General features: G+C 35.6%; 1 long non-coding RNA gene across 1 annotated transcript in view; it reads left to right on the top strand.

Moving 5' to 3' along the window:
• The first annotated feature begins 7 nt into the window (after positions 1-7).
• Positions 8-21,894, top strand: part of LOC113911874 — an 89,039-nt gene continuing 67,152 nt past the window's right edge. Inside the window, exons 1-2 of the long non-coding RNA XR_003516613.1 lie at positions 8-138; positions 3,275-3,433. This is a non-coding gene — a long non-coding RNA (uncharacterized LOC113911874). The remainder of the gene's footprint in view (positions 139-3,274; positions 3,434-21,894) is intronic.

A 21,894-nucleotide genomic window follows, 5' to 3' on the forward strand; every position in this document is an offset into this window, starting at 1 on the left:
AGCAGCGCGGGGAATGCTGGGATAGTGGAGGTCCACCCTGCGCTTCCTCCGGGTTTAGCAATACGTCAGAGTTAGAGATGCATCATTTTGTGCTTTTAGTTTATCTGGACTCTCTGAATTGACAAATTTGGCATCCGGGTAGGTTCCCCTCACTGGAAAAGACTCATAATATGTAGAAAAATTAAACACCTTTACTTAAGTCTGAGGGGTAAAGTGCCCGCTAAGATTCTTGAAGGGCCTGCTAAAGTGTCGAGCCCTTAATATAGATTAGCCCTATCCTTAAACCAATTCCCTAAGCATGGTAATAACTGTCTCCACATCACAGAAAATTTAGGTTCAGAAAGAAATAGCCAAAGTCAGTCAAGTAGCGCTAGGCAATCCAAATGCAGGTTTGTTTACCTGACTTGAATCTCCACCCTCTTCGATTCGTTGTTCCTCCATCTTGTAATTACGCTGTGGGGAATATCCTGTTAAAGAGTGTGTTTCTGTGTGTGTAATAACTAGTTTACAGGTTATTATAAAATCATACTATGTAAAACTCGATATATTTAACATTTTATGATGTTCAAATATATCATTTGAATTTTTCAAATATTAAATATTTTTAATGTAGCTGTGAACTTACATGTGTATGTTACATATGGATATTATGTAATATAACATATAATTGGGTGTTACAAATTTTTATGCATATGCTTGTGTATATATTTAAAACCTCTTCCTTCATTCAACAGCAGTAGTTATGTTAGTTCATACCACGCACCAGGCACCGGACTGGAAATCAAACTTGTATAGACGAAGTCTTTACTTTCCAGGAGTTCAGATTCCACTCTGAGACATGTAAATAGGTAAATCACAGTGGAACATAGTAACACATTTGAATTTCTATTTTAAAAGGAAATTATCTGAGAAATGAACTAAGTGTATGGATGTACAGAGAATAGAGCAATTAAATATAGCACAGATTTGGACCAGAATTTGGGAACCTCAATTAGATGTAAATTAAAAAAAAAAAGATGGCCCTCATAATACTATTTTGATTTGTAGTGGTTACTGAAAACATTAGCAGCCTTCAGATTAAGTTCAAAGTGTATGTAATTTGACATGTTATATGAATAAATACCAAAAGAAGAGAAATAAAAGATGAGGAAAATCTAAAATTGGAATTAAAATTAGAAGTAAACTAAAACTGTAAGTAAATGTGGACAGTGGAAATGTAGAAAGTATGTAGTATATTTCTTCATATTAAAATCCATACGTATGGCAACATTTGCTAACTTGATGGGACCTCTTAGAATTTTGTACTTTGATGCCGTCTATCATATATATTACATATGCCACTGGGAACGACACACCAAGGTAAAGCTTTGGGCAGGCAGTTTGATTTAGGCAGCAAGGAATAAGAAACAAATCACAGATCTGAGACAGTCATTTTGTGCAGAAATAAAAGATTTGCCTAAGGACATATCCATAGAGACAGAAAAATTAATGGCTGCCAGGAGATGAGGAAGGGGGGGAATTGGGACTAACTGCTAATAGGTATGGGGTCTGTGGGATGATAAAAATATTCTAGAATTAGGTAGTGATAATGGTTGCAAAACAGAGTGAATATACTAAAAACTACTGAAGCGTACACTTAAAAATGATAAATTTTATGTTATGTGAAATGTATCTGAATTTTTTTAAATGCTATAAAAAATTTGGCCAAGGAATCAGGAATCCTAAATTCTAAGTGTATAATTTATCTGATAATGTGACTGATGTTTATATTCTTAGCAAAAGAAAAAAAATCAATGGTGATACAGTGATTTCCCCCATAAAAAAATTGAATAACACAATTTTGTATTGTCTCCAATTTTTGAAAAATTTACTGATCCGTGAAGTCCAGAATGCTGGAACCGCAGAAATAACTGTTTTTTTTGTTTTTTTTTTTTTTTTAAGTAGGCTCCACACTCAGTGTGGAGCCCAACTCAGGGCTTAAACTCACAACCCTGAGATCAAGACCTGAGCTGCTATCAAGAGTTGGAGGCTTAACTGATTGAGCCACCCAAGCGCCCCTGAAATAATGTATTTTAATCATCATGATACATGCCACAGTGAGCAACTTCTCATTTAAATGGCCGTGGCACATGGAAAAACTCTGGAAAATGATAGCTCTTAAAGTGTAAGAGGCATTATTGCTTTGCTAACTTAAGCACGTAAGAATACATATTTGATGGCCCAGGATATAAATCTAGGCTCAAGTCCTACTCAACAGGAGGTTTAGGCAAATTGTTTAATTCCTCTGAAGTAATTTTAGTGATTTGTAGAGTTATAGCAAAGATTAAGTGACTATATATATACACAGATGTGTGTGTGTATGTCATACATACAAACATGTGGCATAACCCAATACCTGGCATGTAATAAGTAATCAATACATGTTAGCTCTTATTTAAAAAGGGTCTTAAATTTTAAAATATCTCAGATCCTCCATACTAACCCTAAAAGTCTTTAAATGTGGGTTTTGTTTCCTAAATGATATCTTGGTAATACTTTGGGAAGAAGTGAGTTCCTCCACAAGTTAATAATAGTAATAATAATAGCTAACATGTATTTAGTGTTTGCTTTGTATCAGGCACTGTGCCAAGTCCTTTTTTGTATTGAGTACAATTTAAATCTATTTAATACTTGAGGGAACTGAGGCACAGAGAGGTTGTAATGTGGCCGAAGTCACAGTGCTAAGTGGTGGAGCTATTGTATCCTAAGGGCTTTTTAAAGAATAAGAATAAGAATAAAACCATCTCAATGTGTAGAGAGGCAGACAGTTGACATAAGAACCCCTGGAATCATTTCTTTCTAACACTACTGAACATGTGCACATGTAGGAAAATGGCAGAAACACATAAATGCAGACAGAAGTGCAGAGGGCTAAGAGGTACAATGAAGAAGAAAATCGAATCTTAGAATTGACTTAGCTGTGTATGGCTAGGAAACCCTCTACAACATCAGAGAGAAGCACTGCAGTCAAAACTATGCCTTTATCTACATATGAAATCTGTAATTGGTTGATTATATTTAACTTCACAAGAAATCAAGCTAGCAGCAGATTTTATAGCAGATGATTGAATTTGTCTCTAGCAAATCTTTTTTTTCCCTAAAGTTGCATTTGGGATTTATATAGTTTTAGTTATACCACAAATACCTGAATCTAAGTTTGCTATAGAGTGACCATTCACTAGCTAGGCAGAATGGATTCTACAAGATTGACCTTCCTGTATCTATCTCTAACCAGGAAGAAATGGTGAGGGACTGCTAAATGCCTGATATCTGGAGGAAGGACTGATTTCAAAGTCACCTTCATTTTGACCTCAGGAAGTTACAGCTAATTAGCCAACCATGAAGAACTGAGGAGACAGGTCTACTCATCAAGTCTCTAGGATGTCCTTTCAGGGTATGTAAAAAAATTTTGGTGCCAGAATCACTCTACTTAACTCAGGCTCTTACCACCTGTGGGGCCCTAGAAAATTACTTTCCCTCTTGGGCCTCAGTTTACTCATCTTTGAAAATGCATTACCCTCTCCATAAGGTTGTTGAAAGGATTAAATGAACTATTTTGTATGAAACACACTCAGAAGGATGCCTGGCATATGGTGAACAGGCAATAAATAGTAACAGTTTGAAGTAGAAAGGAGAATGATAATGTTGATTTCTACCCTCTAGCAATTCATAAAACTCCTCAAGGTTAGAAAAAAAAATTTAATTCCAACAGCTTACATGCTTGTCATCAAGAAGTACTGAACTTTTGCTATGCCCTGTCTTTTTATCTGCCCTTTCTAACCTCCAGAACACAACTATTTGCTGGAGCTTCTCTCTGAGTCTCCAAAGGACAGGTCCTAGATGAAATTAAATCTGTAAAGCAGACCTTCAGGACCCTCCTCTCCCCACCAGGTCACAACATTTAGGTAGTTAACCAACACCATCATCAGAATTTCACATATATTTGTGATGAATGCAGGTGTAACTCTGTTAGGAGAAATGGAAATTTGAAAGGGTGGGGCAAACTAAACCATATGCAATTTGCAGCATATGGAAATAAAGCAGGAAATGTAGAAAGGATGAAATTTAGAAAGTAGACTTTGGGATATCTTTTATAGAACATCTTTTATTTCATATAAGTCCATAGCTCCATGTTCACATTTTCATTCTTTCTGGGCCTTCAAAACTTAATCACTTTCCCCTAAGACGGATCTTGAAGGTCTTTAAAAAAGTGGACTATTACTGTGAGGTCAGACTCTGAACACCTGCAGCTAGCTCTAAACCCTGCTATGATCTATTTTTTTAAATTTATTGTGGTAAGAGCACTTAATATATCTACCCTCTTACATTTTTGAATGTACAGTACAGTAGTATTAACTAGAGGCATGATGCTGTACAGCAGCTCTCTAGAACTTATTTTGTATAACTGAAACTTTATGCCTATTGAACAGGAATTCCCCATTTCCCTCTTCTTCCAAACCCTGGCAATCACCATTTTATTCTCTCTTTTTATGAGTTTGACTATTATAGACACCTCATGTAAGTGGAATCATGCAGTATTTGTCCTTCTGTGGCTGGCTTATTTTATTTATCATAATGTCCTCCAGGTTCATCCATGTTGTTGAATATGGCAGAATTTCCTTCTTTTTTAAGGCTGAGTAATATTCCATCCCTTTATTTGTCAATGGGAATTTAGGTTGTTTCTGTGTCTTGGCTATTTTGAACAATGCTGCAAAAAACATGGGAGTGCAGATATTTTCTTGAGATTTTGATTTCAGTTCTTTTGAATAAATTCCCAAAAGTGGAATTGCTGGATCATATAATAGTTCTATTTATAATTTTTGGGAAAATCTTCATACTGTTTTCTATAGTGCTTGCATCATTTTACATTCCTCAAAACAGTGCATAAGGGTTTTAGTTTCCCCACATCCTTGTCAATACTTGTTACCCTTTTATTATTATTGTTATTATTATTATTATTATTGCCACCCTGACAAATAGATGTGAGGTGGTGATATTTCATTGTGGTTTTTATTTGCATTTCCTTGATGATTCATGATGTTGGGTATCTTTTCATATACCTACTGGTCATTTCTATGTTTTCTTTAGAGAAATGTCTATTTAAGTCTTTTGCCCATTATTTTTTTTTTTTTGAGAGAGAGAGAGAGCGCGCGCATGTGCATGCATGAGGTGGAGGGAGGGGCAAAGGCAGAGAAAGAATCTTAAGCAGGCCCCACACCCAGTGCAGAGCTCAGTGTGGGACTCAATCTCATGATCCTCAGATCATGACCTGAGCCAAAATCAAGAGTCAGAGGCTTAACTGAATGAGCTACCCCAAGAAACCCCCCTTTGCCCGTTTTTTAAATTGGGTTATTTGGGTTTTTGCTATTGAATTGTAAGGAGTTCCATATATATTTTGGAGATTAACCCCTTATTAGTTACATATAGTTTGCACATATTTTCTCCCATTCTGTAAGTTGCCTCTGTGGATTATTTATTTTGTTATGTAGAATTTTTTAGTTTGATGTAGTCCCACTTGACTATTTTTGCTTTTATGGCTTGTGCTTTGGGTGCCATATCAAGAAATTACTGCCTAGACCAATGTCATGAAGCTCTTGCCTATGTTTTCTTTCAGGAGTTTTATAACTTAGGGTCTTACGTTCAAATCTTTCTTCCACTTTGAGTTGATTTTTGTATGTGATGTATGTTTAATCATTTGGTTTGGGGGAGTGGGAAAAACAAAATGAAATATAAGAACATTTTCTTTTAAAAACATAAAACTTGAAATACGTCATTCTTGAAATAAAGGGATATGTTTCATTCTCTTTTGTCAAAATGATTTAACATTGTTTATGGATTTTGCTCTAAACTACATGATGTGCAGATGCCACTTGCAGACATAGTCCCCTCTTAGAGTTTACATCCTCTTAGGTTTTTTAGCTTCCATCAGTCCATCTGGAATAAAGCTAAAATTTGTTTGAAGCAAATATTTGAGACTGTGTTTCTAAACTTCAATGTGCATTTTCCCCTGGTGATCTTGTTAAAATGCAGTTTCTGAATCAGCTGGTCTACCTAGGGCCTGAAATTCTACGTCTTTACCAAGCTTTCATTTTGCTGGTCTGGGGACTAGATTTTAAGAAGCAAGGGTTTAGATGAAATGGAAGAGAAAATACATGACTTTCTGATCATTGATCCAGCTAACAATACTGCATGACTAGTCTATAACCTGTGGCTCCTTTAATAGTGTAGGGGAGAAAAGACTTTCCCTTTGTTCTCCTAGGTTCAATAACTGGGTCTATAAAATAAATTGACAACAGGCAGGTTAACAGGAGCAAAGGTAAACAAACTTATTAATTTTTAATATTATGCACACCAGGGTATCACAGGAAAAAAAAGTGAACACCCAAAAAAGTGGTGAGATTTGAGAGCTTATATGCCATCTTTAACAGAGGAAAGAGGGGATATAGGCAACTTAGGGGAGAGTAAATTATTTTTAGGAAAGATGAATGGGCTGTTAGAAGATAGATAGGAGATATGATAATTTGTGACAAAGTTTGTGTGGGTGTTGAGTTGACTTCTAGTTTCCTCCCAGTGGTAGGAGTCAATCCCAGAAAGGGGATTTATAACAATTGAATTCCTTTTAAAGGCTCTTTTAGGCAGAAAAGGGAAGTTCAGAGAAAGCCTCCTCCTGTATCTGCCTTTACTTCAAAATAATCACTATACCAAAGTGACATGTTTTGGGGTGGCATGTCCAGAACTCCTTCAACAGCCATACTAAATTAAAATACTTGTTTCTTGCTAGTGGAACTCTACCCCTGAAATGCTCTTGCTCCTTAAACATTAGGAGGCTTATCTCTTAGAGGCATATACATCTGTGAACAATGCACACTCACATCTTTGTTAATATTATGAGTGCTCTATACTCAGTGATTGGTTCTGGACTTTCAGAAGAATTACAGTCCCAATAAAGGAAGAGTTTTTGGCTTTTAATATGACAAAATGCTTGCATAAATAAAATGTAAAAATTATAATTGTAAGATAACTCTCCAGAATATCTAGATCTCACTGTAGAACAATTAATAATGAATAACAGAATGGTTATATGAAATCCAAATACTGATAATGATAAGTATGTAATCTACCACAAAGGAAAAGCCCAGCCAAAATACCCTTCTTGCACCAAAATACATGTTCAAAAATCGATATTTGCATGCCCAAGACTTGTTTGAAAAGGCGATTATGGTCTCACAAGTAAATCATAAGAATTTTAAAAATTTTGTAAATGCTGTATTTATATGACAGACAAGAACCACTCTGAAGGAATCATTATGGTTTGGGAAATGATATGCAATTTCAAAATCATCTAAATCATTTCAATTGCCTGTATTTACATTTATATAATGGGTATTTATAACGGTGATTATTTTAGAACTTACCTTGTTTTCCAGGATCTCACATTGGTTTCTATGGGAACGAGAATGGCTCTGAAGAGGAGCATTTTAAGAACTCTTTTTACATTCAGTGACTGCTAACTGAACTGCAAATTCTGTTTGTTAACGGTTTTTAACTCTTAAATTTTAACACAGAAATAAAAGTTGGGCATTCTAGCTTCATAAATCATTTTAAATAGTAAAAACTATTTTTATGAAACATCTGGCCCATTGAAACATTAGAAAATAAAGTAACTAGTTTTAGGAGCTAATAATCTGTTCACTTTATTAAATTCATTAGTGATTAATCCGTATTGGCCATGTGCTTACTCTTGAAAAATTGTGTAAATATATCATCTGATAAATTGTTTCAATACATTTTCTCTGCTGTTGATGTGTGTATATATGTTTTCGTACTTTTGTACAAATCCCTTTAAAAAGCAGTATAAAATGTTCTGCATTTAAAGTTTCCTTCTGCCAATGCCTCACCCATCCTGTGCTATTATTTACCCTGGTACCATGTTATACCTTTACCATGTTCTCATACCAGCTGGAACTTATTTTTAGTATTTTTTGAACAAGCTCATAAGTCTTCAAATTTCATTTTTTCTTTTTCTTGGAATAGATTTTTAGATCATAAAAAGCCCAGTGTGTAACTTATGTATACATTTGTGCAGTTTACTATATTTAATATTTCCTCATATTTCATGTTTTCCCATAAACTTTATTTTTTTAATTCCCTGGAGAAATGATATTTCAGTATATTTTTATTTAATTCCCTCTCAAAGTAATTAAAACCCACTAAAAATAAGAGAAGCTTATTTCAGAAAAGAGTGCTAAAACTAAATTTTTGTAATGCCCAAACTATAAAAGATGCCGGTTGAAAGCACATGGCATCCCATAACCAACTTATGTAATAGCTACTCCAGTTATTGCTGACATATAATCTGTATCTTAAATCCAAAAAGTGCAGGTTGATGGCAGAGTGCCAGGCAGGGTGGAATAAGCCAGAGTGTTTTTTACCTTCTTGGACTGGTGGATTTCTGCTCTTAACAGTGTTACCCTAGCCTTGGTCAGGATTGCTAGAGACTAGAGACAGTTTGAGAATTGAGGCTGCCGGCATTGTGTGACCAAGAGACTATCCTGTAAGGTACTGACTTGATATAAACTCCAAGAGGTTGTTTTTTTTTTTTTCTTCTGTAAAAGTATTTTTCATTCAGATTTGATTTTATGAAATAAGGGATTATTATACTTTGAAAAAAGTGAAGATAAATGGGAAACGTACAACCAAATGTTTTGGGAAAATGATTAATTGATTGGCTCTTCTACTTTCTAAAGTTGATTTTCAAGTGAAGCAGAAAACAAACTGAAAAGTAAAAGCAAGTATTACGTTAATCTTCAGAAGAGAAATATTTACAAAGTATCTGAATCTGAAAGTGAGGAAAATGATTGTTAGGGCTACTCAAAGTAGGGTCCATGGACCAGGGCCCATCTAGGAAAAGATAAATACAAAAAGTGACTTTAGAGCAATCTGACATTGCCACTTCATCCAACCCTGTGATTTTGTATTTTACAAAAATCAGTCCATGGCATTTGGGAATTTGTGAAATTTGCCCTTTACTACAATTAGTTTGAGTTGCACTGATTTAGCATAAATTACTATAAACCAGGAAAAAAAAAGTGCTATTTGAACTTCAGAGTATTGAAAATAATTTATCCTATCTGATTCTGTCTGAAAGCTAGGAAGTGAAAGGTTTTTATCTCTGAAAGATCTCTTTCTAGCCCTATAATAACATCTTTATTTTCATAAATTATAGCAAAGGAAGCTGAAGCCGATATTCTCACCTTTTGCAGATATAAGAACAAAAGTACAAAGGGCTTAAGTGAGATGTCTGATATTACACAATTACCATCAAAATTTTAAAGTCAAGGGAAGAGCATTGCACAGAACTTGTTTAATATTCTGATGAATAAAATAAAAACAGCCTAGCTTGATTATGGCAGCAAATTGGATATATTTGCAATTTCATATGGTAGATGGCAGTGCTTTGTCTTAAGGTTTCAGAAGGAAAAGCATTGTTTTATAGTCATTCAGTGTAGTGAAACTACACATACTAAAAATCAAGGTGAGGAGTTTGAAAGAATTCACTAAGCAAAACCAAAATTGAAGAGAATGAAGAAAGGTAGGAATGCGTGTATAGCTCGTTTGGCTAAAGAACTGTTAAGAGCAGTAATATAAGTCCACACTTCTTTGAAAGATATAAAATCCTGTAAGAGAAGCCTTGCTACCTTGGACTACAAATAGAAATAAAATGAAAATATGAAAAGGAGAGTTTAGACATACACTGGGAATTTTTGTTAATAGTTGAGAGTATTAGGTTAGTTGAGCGGGCGCCTAAAGGAATCTCTGAAGACATTTAAAACCTCATTGAACAAAGCCATGGACATTGTATTATGGAGAGCAAGACTTCAATGGCAAGGGGGATGGACTGGATCAACCATGAGGTCTTTTCCAGCTCTAATTTCTAGTATTCCATAGCTCTGTGAAGAATAGTTGCTAAATTGCTTGATCAACCCAGACAAACAAAACTCAACACAAGAATAAAACCCCAGACAAAACAATAAAGTTAGCCAAAATTGAAACACGCCCCTCCAAAAAGAAAAACAAAAACCCTAAATCTTGCATCATACACCAAAGACGACAAATTCAGGCTCTGGCAACCTGCCCAGAGGAATGAATTCCAGAGACAGTACCCTTCAGTGAGCAAGCCCAACCAAAAAGTGGGGAGAGTTCAACTTCTCAGTCAGGCTTGCAAAACCTCCCAGATATCTTAATACTAGAGCAGGCTTAAAAAGTGAAAAGGGAAAGAAATCTATTAAAGAATCTGGTCTATGAGTGAACTGTTCATTCAACAAGGATTTATGGAGTGCCTTAGGATAAGGTACCTCAGTGAACAAAACAGACAAGATCTCTGTTCTTGTGATAACTTACATACTAGTAAGAGGGACAATAACACAGGATGGTATATCATAAGTTAAGGGGTAGTAAGTGCTAAGTGGGGTAAAAAGCAGGTTTAAGAAGATGAGGGGCAGGGGGTGGAATCTGGGGAGGTGATTGTGTTTAATAGTGCAACCAGGGTAGAACTGAGGGAGGAGAGACACCTGAGCAAGACTGGAAGTGAAAAGAGGTAGCCAGGTGGATTTGTGGGGGGAAGAACATTCAGTGTAGCAGGAAGGTTGGAGCAAACCTGCTATGTCTGAGGAACAGGAAGGAGGCTAGTGTGGCTGGAGGGGAATGAGCGTAAGGAAAAGTATAGAGTGAGTCAAGGTAGCCTTCTAGGTTGTTACTAGGACCTTGTCTTTTACTCTGAGTTAACTACCCACAGCATCTTGCTTCTAGGATCCTAGGAACTCAGTGAGAAACTAATTCATGCCAGGTAACAACCTTCCTGGGAAACCACTCCACCCACATGTCAACAGTGTTTCTGCAGGTTACTTCAGTCTGTAAGCTTCAGTAATGTCAGCATTATCCAGGGATATGGCCCCTTAATATAAAAATATGTCCTGTAGTTACTGCTACTGAGAATGAGGAAGACTCATCAATATTGAAACTCTGAATATTTGCTTCCATTTATTCTTAGATCAGCAATAAAAAATCCAAACAGTTATATTTGATCTTTGTATGTTATTTGCATGTATATGAAGTATGTCTTCTGTAACAGAAAATAAACCCCTAATATCAGCAATATTATTATGGGCTCATATCTTGAAACCTAATCTTTATTAGGTGATGAATGTTTAAATGTAAGGAGAAGCATAAAAAAATCAATTTAGAAAATAAAAAATGGATCTGCTTATGAGAAGTAAAGATATTATGAAAGGAATTATTAGATGTTTTCAGATATTTGAAAAAATTATAATAAAATTAAAAGTTAAGTTAGAAAAGCACTCTCAATGTTCATTCATTAATTGAAAAAATTGTGCTGAGTGCCTGCTGTGTGCCTGGCAAGTTTTCTAGACTTTGTGGATACAAGAGCGAACAATACAGGAAAGGCTGCAGTCTGCTGTGTTTCTCCCTTAAGATTCTCCTCAAGCAGTTCACCAGATCATCCTTTTGTAACAATATACAGTTGAGGACATAGGTTGGAGGCTCATCTGCAACCCAACATCACCTTTTAAGATGGAATATGTCAGGAAAGGATGCGTCATGACTTGTCCCCATCTGGTCATTCTCCTCAGGCACAGACAACATGCTGAAGTTTTAAGAACTTAGGTGAGGAAAAGAGCATAACATTTGAGTAAGAGCTTTGTTGTCCAATATACCAGCCACCAGCCATGAGTGACTACTGGGCAATTAAAATGTGGCTAGTCCAAATTGAGATGTGCTCTAAGTATAAAGTAAACTGGATTTTGATGACTCAATTTGAAAAAGAGAATGCAAACTATCTAAACATTTTTTATGTTGATTACATGTTGAAATGATAATATTTTTAACACATTGGGTTAAATATGTTATTACTTTCTTACTTCTTTTTACTTTTTATATGGGGCTACTAGAAAATTTAAACGTCTGTCTGTGGCTCAATATCCCCAAGAGAGGGGATCTGTATTTTTTTCCTGTATCAGCTCAGTACTATTGCATAATAATAGCTTGTTCTTATGAGTACTCCGCTCACTGAGTGGCAAGCTCTCTTCCAAGCAAATTACTTGTATTTAAACATTTAATCCTCATAATAACCCTGTGAGGAATGATTTCTCTGGATGAATAATTTGAGGCACCAAAAGGTCAAGAAGCTTGCCAAAGGGTACACATCTAGTGACCAGGAGAGCAGTAAGGCTTTAAAGCTGTAACTAACTCCGTGACTCTCACACCTGAGTGTTCATCAAAATCACCTGCAGAGCTTGTTAAAACTGAGCTCCCCCTCCAGAGGTTTCAGACTCATTTGATCTGGAGTGTAACCTGAGAATGTGCATAACGAATGAGTTTCCAGGTGATGTTGATGCTGCTGATTTGCAAACCACATTTTGAGAACCTTTAGCTTAATTCAATACACTTATACCACCAGCCTCCAATTTTAATAAAGTCCTCAACCTTTTTGAACCATAATTTCTTTACCTTAAACTGTGGATATTTCATATACCTACTTCACATACCAGAAAATTTCCCATTTTGAAAAGTACAACTCCAGGGTTTTAGTATGTTCACAGTTTTGCAACTTGTCATTGCTATCTAATTCCAAAATATTTCCATCACTCCAAAAAGAAACCCAATACCTGTTAGCAGTCATTCCATTTCCCTGTTCCTCAGGCCCTGGCAACCACTAATCTACTTTCTTTCTCTATGGATTTGCCTATTCTGCACATTTCAGGCAAATGAATTCATATATGTGGTCTTTTGTGTCTGATTTCTTTCCCTTACCATAATGTTTTCAAGGTTCATCCATGTTATAATATGTATCGATACTTCATTTTATGGTCAAATAATATAAAATTGTACCATTTTTTGTGGTGCACGGATTTTGTTTGTCCATTCATCAGTTGATGCACATTTGGATTGTTTCCACTTTTTGGTTATTATGAATTTGTGTGGATACGTTTTCATTTTTTCATGGGATATAACTAGGAGTGGATCCAGTAGGAGTAGAATTGCTGACTCATATGGTAACTCTATATTTAACCTTTTGAAGATCAAACTGTTTCCAAAGCATTGTAGCATTTTACATTACCTTTGGGAATGTATGAGGACTCCAGTTTTTCCATAACCTTGCCAGCACTTGTCATTGTCTGTCATTTTGATTATAGCCAACCTAGTGGGTATGAAGGAGTGTCTCATTATGGTTTTGATTTGCATTTCTCTAATGACTAATGATGTTCATTTTTTCAAGTGCTTATTGGACATTTGTATACCTTCTTTGGAGAAATGTCTATTCAAATCCTTTGCCTATTTTTAAATTGGGTTGCCTTTTCATTGTTGTGGTATAAGAATTCTTTATGTATTCTGGGTAGAAGTTCCTTATTAAATATATATAATTTGCAATTTCTCCCATTCTGTGGGTTGTCTTTTCACTTTCTTGATGGTGTCCATTGAAGCAAAAAGTTTTTAATCTTGTAATTTATATATTTTTAGAATAGAAACTATATAGTTAAGTGTACAACATGATGATTTGGTATACATATACACTGTGAAATGATTAGTACAATTAAACAGAATAACATATCATCTCCTCACATAGTTACCATTAAGTTTTTAATCTTAATGAAATCCAATTTATCTGTTTTTTATCACTTGCGCTTTAAGGTCACATATAGAAACCATTGCTTAATCCAAGGTCATGAAAGATTTAGGTCAATGATCCATTTTTAGTTAATTTTTGTACATGGTGTGAAATAAGGGTCCAACTTTATTCTTTTTCATATGGATATCCAGTTATACCAGCACCATTTGCTGATCATAGGATCCTTTTAAAATTTAGGTAAAAATACTTCAGAGACTGTATTAATTATAGTATGTTTATTAATATTAATTACAATACTATTTTCCCCCTCTGGGTGCTTCCCTGCTATTCCATCAAAGCTTTGTAAGCAGTGTATTTAGAACAAAACAAACGTCCACTGAATTAAAACTTCAAGTCAGTAATGACTGACCACAAGATAGGCTTGTTCAATTGCACTCCTTCATTTACTGTTATGTATTAAAGTTCCAACATCCCTGCCATTATGTCAACCTATATTAATTCTCCCATTCACACACATAGGATGAGGAACAAAGGAATGTTTATCCTATATGATTCTCCTTTGTGATTTTATAATACCATTCCACTCTTGTTTGTGCTTATGGTACCTATTCAACTGATAGCTACGAATTTGAAATGTGGTGAGTTATTGCTATATGCAATTGTAGTAATATACAAAAGAGACCAAAATAAGATAAATGCTAGGAAAAAATTTAGAAAGGAGAGAAAAAAGACAAGTCCTACTGTGGGACTGACAGTAATTAATGTACATAGATACTTCTTTCCCATAGGAAGTCAGCTAAATGGAATGTAAAAAACATTGTCCAAATGTTCTAAGAGGGTTGCAGTGGGGGTGAAGATATAGAAATATAAAGGTGTGGGTGCATGTGGCATCCAGAAAAATGAGAATTTTAAAGTAAGAATGTTTTGGTGTGTCCCAGACCAGTGACAGGAATATTTAGGCTCCTGGGCAGATAAAAGTCTGTGGTGCCATAATTGTAAGGGGAAGTTTCATCAAGCTGTTTCAGCTTGAAAACATTCTCTTTGCTTTATTCCCTGCCTCCATAGTTATTAAGCCTATGTTTGTCCTTGGTTCATTTCTGAGATTAACATCTGGAGAAAAAAAAATTTCTTAATGTAAATACTTTGCATTGTAAATGAATAAAGTTTTCTAGTGACTATGGAACATAAGCCTAAACTCTGTTAGATGAAGTTCTGGATCTAAGAACTAAGGAAAAGATCCTAGACTAGCATTGAGTCCACGCAACATTGCTGAGTAGAACATGATAATGAAATTAGATCCAGGCCATAGAGCCTTGTACATTTGTTTCAGAATCACATATATCCTCAATAAAATTCTCATTAGTTACTATAATGAGTCAAATGATAGAAATAAAATGTGAAGTCAGATTCTTCTTTTTGAGTAAATTAATTTAATAACTCCTTAGCATTCAAAGAATTCTGGATAGGGATGTAAGTACCTCAGTATGTTTAAGTGAGGTAGTAATTCTTTAAATACCTATTCCTGTGAAAATGCCCACTAAATTTGGTAACATGCAGTTGAAAGTTTCTGAAAAATACACATTACCCCCAAATAAGAATCCAATCAACATTTTTCCTTATTATTTCTTATGAACTTCACTCTTATGAACAAGAACTAAAAACCAAAGGGTGTTATCCCACAACCTCAGACTAGGGACTATGACTGGAAGACTTTTATATAATTTATTAATTTTTACAACTTCCTCCATGCTTATTACATTCTTTTCTGGTGTCAGCATTCCTATAGTACTTAGATCTAAACTTCTAAAGCAGAAATGGTGTGCATGTCCATACAGTTAACTAACAATAAAGTACTAGGGAGTACATGATCCACTCACAGCCAATCTTGGAGATGAGAAGAAACAGGAATCTCTAGGGATAGATGCAGTAGGCGTAGTATTAAAGAGAAAAGGAATGCAAGCTATGGAATTCAAGTCTTACAACTTTAAAGTCATGTGGTGAATTTATGTTCTATAAAATTCTTGTCAGTAGCTACCATGAGTCATAAGTCTTAATCACCATGAGTTCCATGGACCTACATGAGGGAAGAAAAGGAGCAGTTGGAAATTACCTTAGGCCAGAGACTGGACCCAGCAGGTTCCACAGAGAAACTGCTTGTCTCCTGTTGGTCCTACCAGTGAGATTCTCTTGAATTAGGCAATGATAGCACAAACCATAAGAACAACAGACATCACAGAAGTGATGACCATACCCCCTGGCTGCCTCGTTTCTGATATAGACCTAATCAGGTCTCTTTTCAGAACCTGCAGTCATCTTTACTGTCTTGTGACTTCTGATTACATGTGGGGTTGTTTCTACACTCACACCTGTGACTGAATTGAATAGCTGATTGCCTCACTCTGTTTCACATTACCTGATAAGATCAAGCAATGGTGTGTCAACTCCAAGGGCTCAAGGATGGTGAGCAGAGGCAAAGAAAGCACGGATAGTGAAAGAGCCAGTACCTAGGGTCTTATGAAAAGCATTCAGGATACTAGAAAAGCAAGCTGTAGTTAGCTTAATTCCGAATTCTCGGGCTGATTCCAAGCAAAGTAAAATTCCCCACATCCTGGGCAGAGCAAGTCTGTACATGTGGAGGCCTTGATGTCTTTTCCCTAGGCAATCACCTCTCCTACCTTAAAACAGCACAGTCAGGTTGCCAAAGACTTTTCCCCTCACATCGAGGGGCTGATTCATGAAACAGTGACTTGCTGGGTTACACTGTGTCCTGGATTTAAAAAACTGAGCAGGAGCCAGGGTGTGCACTGTCTATGCAATTCTGTCCCCAGCCTGTGTCAGCATGTCTTGGTATTTAAGCAGGGTTTAAGTGCATGCTGATTTGTGTGAAGAAAATTCAACAAAGGAATAAAATCATTATAGGAATCATCATTTACAGGAAAATCAAATATTCTGGTCACTGGATGAAATGGATGAAAATTGATTATTTTAAAAAGCTCTGATATTATAACGTTAGCCCTAAAGTAATTCTTTTTACAAACTATCTATTTCATTGCATTAAACTTTATAAGCCTCCCACGAGGTAAAATTTTATCTATTTTACAAATGGAAAAATGACTTTTTAAAGATCGTAATCAATACTAAACCTAAATAAAAATAGCCCTGAATTTCTTAATCTCTGTTCATGATGGCAGGATGGGAAAGTAATTGATTACACTTCCATGATAAACGCATTTCCTGTGAATTTTTAAAAATGCTATTCTGTGTGCTTGTGATTTAAAAAAAAAAAAAACATGAGAACAGGAGAACATACATTTTAAGGAATTTATTCAAAACAAAACCCTATTTACATGCTCTTTTATTTTGGTTATTTTTCTAATAATCTTTATTTTCTAGAACAGTTTTAGATTTATAGAAAAATTATGAGGAGTGTATGGAGCTTCCCACAAAACCCACAACAATTAGCATCTTACCTTAGTATGATATATTTGTCACAATTAACCAATATCAATACTTTATTTTTTAATTAAAGTCTGTGCTTTTCTCAGATTTTCTTAGTTTTTACCTGATGTTCTTTTTCTGTTCCAGGATATCATCCAGGATGTCGCATTACATTTAGTCATCCTGTGTCCTTAAGCTTCTATTGACAGTGACAATTTCTTAGACTTTGTTGGTTTTCGATGACCTTGACAGTTTTAAGGAATACTTAGGTATTTTGGTTTTGGCTATATCTATATCTATATTAGCTGTCTTGTAAAATGTCCTTCTATAGAGATTTTTCTAATATTTTTTCTCTCCATTAGATGGAAGTTAACAATCTTTAGAAGCAAAACCTCAGACATAAAGTGCCAATTTAATCCCATGATTTATCACTGTTGATCACCTTGACCACCTAGCTCAGGTAGTGTTTGTCAGGTTACGTGCTCTTTTGAATTTTCATTTAATCATAGAGAATGTTCTTGTTATTAAAAATTCTTAACTTTAATTTTAAATGTAATTTGTCCAAATAGCAATAGAATTAGAACTAGCTATCACTGAACAGGTTACAATACATAAGAGATGACATTGCATATTTAGGAGGGTGACAGGAGGAGGAATTACACAACAGAAAAACTGGTTTAGTGAGTCTTAAAGTTTATCATGTGCAGGATTCCTCTGGAACCGGTTGATAAAATCAGTTCACTAGCATATTTTACTTTGCAAAACATGTTGCAATTGTTCTTTGGTTATCTCCCTTCCCTCCCCCCCATTCTAATGAGGAAGCAAAGTAGGGCTTCCTTCATTCACTTTAAACAAATGAAGGAAGGACTTTGGGGAGATTTGTGTTTGATTTTGAACTTAGTCACTTTCTACTGAGTGCTCTTTGGAAAACTTTTGAGAGTACCTTGTCCATAAAAGGGAACAGTGGCCATATGTATAAGAACACAAAAGGAGTAAATGTGAAGTAGGTGGAGGAAGGAGGCATGATTATTACCAGGTGGAGAATATGAATTCCATAGCTCTTATACCTCCATAAACATGTTTTTCTTAATGCCCATATGCTCTATGACACAGCAGAAAATACGAAGCAGATATTTTGCTAAAGCCTCATGGTGTGGGGGAGAGACTCAAGCCTACTAAGTAATAGTGTTATTATCTCTGAATCAGGTGAATGAAATTTTAAGAGCTCAGTATTTGGAGTCAAAAGACCAGGTTCTATATCCTAAGTCTGTCACTTTCTACTGTGTGGCATTGTAAACATTACTTGATATCTCTTAGCTGTGGTGTAGTTCTCTATAAGATGACTATAATGTGGGGATTAAATAAAAACATCTAGCACATCAATTAATATTTCATCTGAATTTTAATCAACTTTGGAGAAGCTAAAAGTCAACTTGCCTGTGGAATAACTAGCAGAAAGCTGCAGAGCATTCTTAGTTACACTTTCAATAGAGAAATTGGGCTCTTAATGTCCTCGAAGGCCATTATTTTGACATTTTGTCTAAGGCTAGTTCTTAATTTGACTCAGTTATTTTAGGCAGGAATGTTTTCAAAAGACCTAAGTGATGTTATTAACAAATGGGTTACATCTTCTCTTCACAGAGTTAAGCCTCTAATTATACCTTGAGTTGATTTATTAGTGCTACAGGCTTAAACATTTCCTAACTATTAAGACTGACTAGAGACTCAGGATAACTGTCCACATGCAAGGGATCTAAATGGCAAAAACACCACAGAGGAAGAGGTGATACATGGTGGGTGAGTCACAAGGAAAAGCTCAGAGAAAGGTATTATTTAGAGTAATAGGAAATTATAACAAGTAAAATATGGGTTAAGTATCACTGAATTTCCCTTAAGGACATACTTCCTATGATAGGAGGGAAGAGTTTCTAAAGAAGGTGATTAAAACCTCCAAGCCTTAGACCTTTAAAACGAGACTGAACAGAGTCCTTATGAACATACCAGAGAGAAGAATCCTGCACTGGTGGGAATATGGGGGCGGGGGGAGGTTGGTAAGTGATCTAATGGCCTTTTGCACTGCTAAGAGCCTTGAGTCCCTGATCTACCCAGTAATTGAACACATTGTAAACCACCAGGTATGCAGTTCCCTCCCTTGAATGTGTAGCTGTCATTATTATAGGCACTATTTTGGGGGGGGGGGCAGCCTTCCAATATCACTGATATTACCATAAAAATTCCATGTATGTCTTTGTTTTTAAGATCCAATGTATATATTTTGACCATTCTTCCAGCAAAGAAAATTTTATTTCTCCGGATATAAAGGATTAACTATTAATTTCAGTCTCCTTAAAAGGAATATAAATTGTCGTTCAATGCAAAACTGACTTTAAATTTTTGGAGTTAATTATTTCATTTCTTTTTTAGTAGAACACTGTTAGTTTAGTAACATCAAGTGAGTAAGGATGAACTGCAAGTCTCAGGAACCCCACCAGTGGGTATGTATTTAAGGAATGAGGAATTGTTAACTATTACTCTCTTAAGTCGAATAAGGAGAAAGTGCACACAGACCCATAGTCTTAGCTTCAGCAAATTTGTACCCCACCTGTGGTATCCGCAACTGGGCTGCTCTGAATCCCAGGCTATATTGGGCCATAGCACTCCTCCTAGACCCATTACAACTTGAACTTACACCCATTCATGAGCAGGCTAGGTGGCCACCTATGTGGAGTGATTTTAGGGGTGCTGGGAAGGTCTTCCTTACCTGCCTGCTTTGTGATATCTGCAACAAATATCATTCTTTAGTTAGCATCAAGGCGTGACATCCTCCCCCCGCCACCCTTTATCGTCCACCGCTTCATCCTGCTCCTGTCCTGCTTTCCACTTCTCTGTATCTCTCTTTTTCCTCTCAAGCTCCCCAAACTATTTTGGGGCATTACTATTTGCTTTGTACCCTTATTTCATTTTAATAGCCAAGACCTGTTAAATCCACTTCCAAATATCTCTCAAATAATCTACTCTTCTCCACTACTATAGTTTGATTCACATTCATCTCTCTCCTGGATTATTACAACAGCCTCCTGAGCTGGTCTTGCTTTTCTTTTCTTTTCTTTTTTTTTTTTGCTTCTCTTCTTATCTCCCTTTAATCCATAGTCCACAGAGCAGCCAAGGTGATCTTTTAAAACACTAATCTATGTCAAAAGATTTAAAATAGGGAAGGATGTGGAGAAAAGAGAATACTTGTGCACTTGTGCATATGATTTGGCAATTTCACTTCTGGAATTCTGTATCCAAAGGAAACTAATACACTAACTCAAAAAGATATCTGCACCCATGTATTCACTGTAGCATTATTTACAATAGCCAAGACATGAAAACAGACTAAGTGTCCATCAATGGATGAATGGATAAAGAAAATGATATACATATATTATGTATTATTATTATATATCATAATATATTTATAATATTTGTAAATAACTTATGTTTATATCTATAATATTTATATATACTATAATATATGTAATTATAACATAAATGTATAGTACTTATATATATGCAATGGAATGCAGACAAAAAAGGAATTCCTGCCATTTGCAATAGCATGATGGACCTTGAGGTCATTATACTAGGGGAAATAAGTCAGAGAAAGACAAATACCATATGATCTCATTTATATGTGGAATTTTAAAAATGAGCTCATAAATATTGAGAACAGATTGGTGATTGCCAGAGGTAAGCGGGTGGTAGTGAGACGTGAAATGTGTGAAGGGGGTCAACAGGTACAAACTGCCAAATATAAAATAAATAGGACATGGGGATGTGATGTACAGAATGATGACTATAGTTAATAATACCCTATTGTATATTTAAAAATTACTAGGAGAGTGGATGTTAAAAGTTCTCATCATAAGAAAAAAAATAAGAATGGGGCACCTGAGTGGGTCAGTTGGTTAAGCATCCGACTCCTGATTTCGGCTCAGGTCATGATCTCAGGGTTGTGAGATCAAGTCCTGTGATGGGCTCCATGCTAAGCAGAGAGTCTGCTTGAGAGTCTCTCCCTCTCCCTCACCCTTTGCCCCTCCCCCTGCTCATACGTGGGCATGCTCTCTCTCAAATAAGTAAATCTTTCTAAAAAATTGTAACTATGTATGGTGATGGATATTAAGATTTTTGGTGATTATACCATAATATATACAAAATTGAATCATTATGTTGTACACCTGAAACTAATATAATGTTATATTTCAATTATATCTCAGTTGAAGAAAGCAAAATAAAACAAAAAATCCAAACATTAACCTGATTATGTCATGTCCCTGCTTAAGCACAGTACTTACTTCCCTGCTGACTTCAATGAGTTTCATATTCCTTACACATGGATTTCCTCTCTAGCCTTATTTCCCTCCTCTCTCTTTCTCACATTCAGTGCCGCAGCCACAAAGAATTATGGGCAGCACTTTAAATATGCTGGTTCTTTCTTCCTCGTCTTTGTTCTTTCAACTCTTAATGCTCTACTAATCCCTTTTCAACTGAATAACTCTCACTTACCGCATAGATTAACTCTAGACAACTTGTTCTCCAAGTCTTTCCATAGTCCCCCAAAACAGGATGAAATGCCCCTCCTGTATGCTTCTGTGCCCCCTTATATGTTCACCTCTCTGCAGTTCTGTCACACCTTAATATTTCCTAAGAGATTGTCAATCAGCAAGTCCCAAAACTGGGACTTTTTTTTAACTATTTATTGATTTTTATTTATATTTATTTTATTTTTT

The sequence above is a fragment of the Zalophus californianus genome, chromosome 12 (genome assembly GCF_009762305.2).
Source record: "Zalophus californianus isolate mZalCal1 chromosome 12, mZalCal1.pri.v2, whole genome shotgun sequence".
NCBI lineage: Eukaryota > Metazoa > Chordata > Mammalia > Carnivora > Otariidae > Zalophus > Zalophus californianus.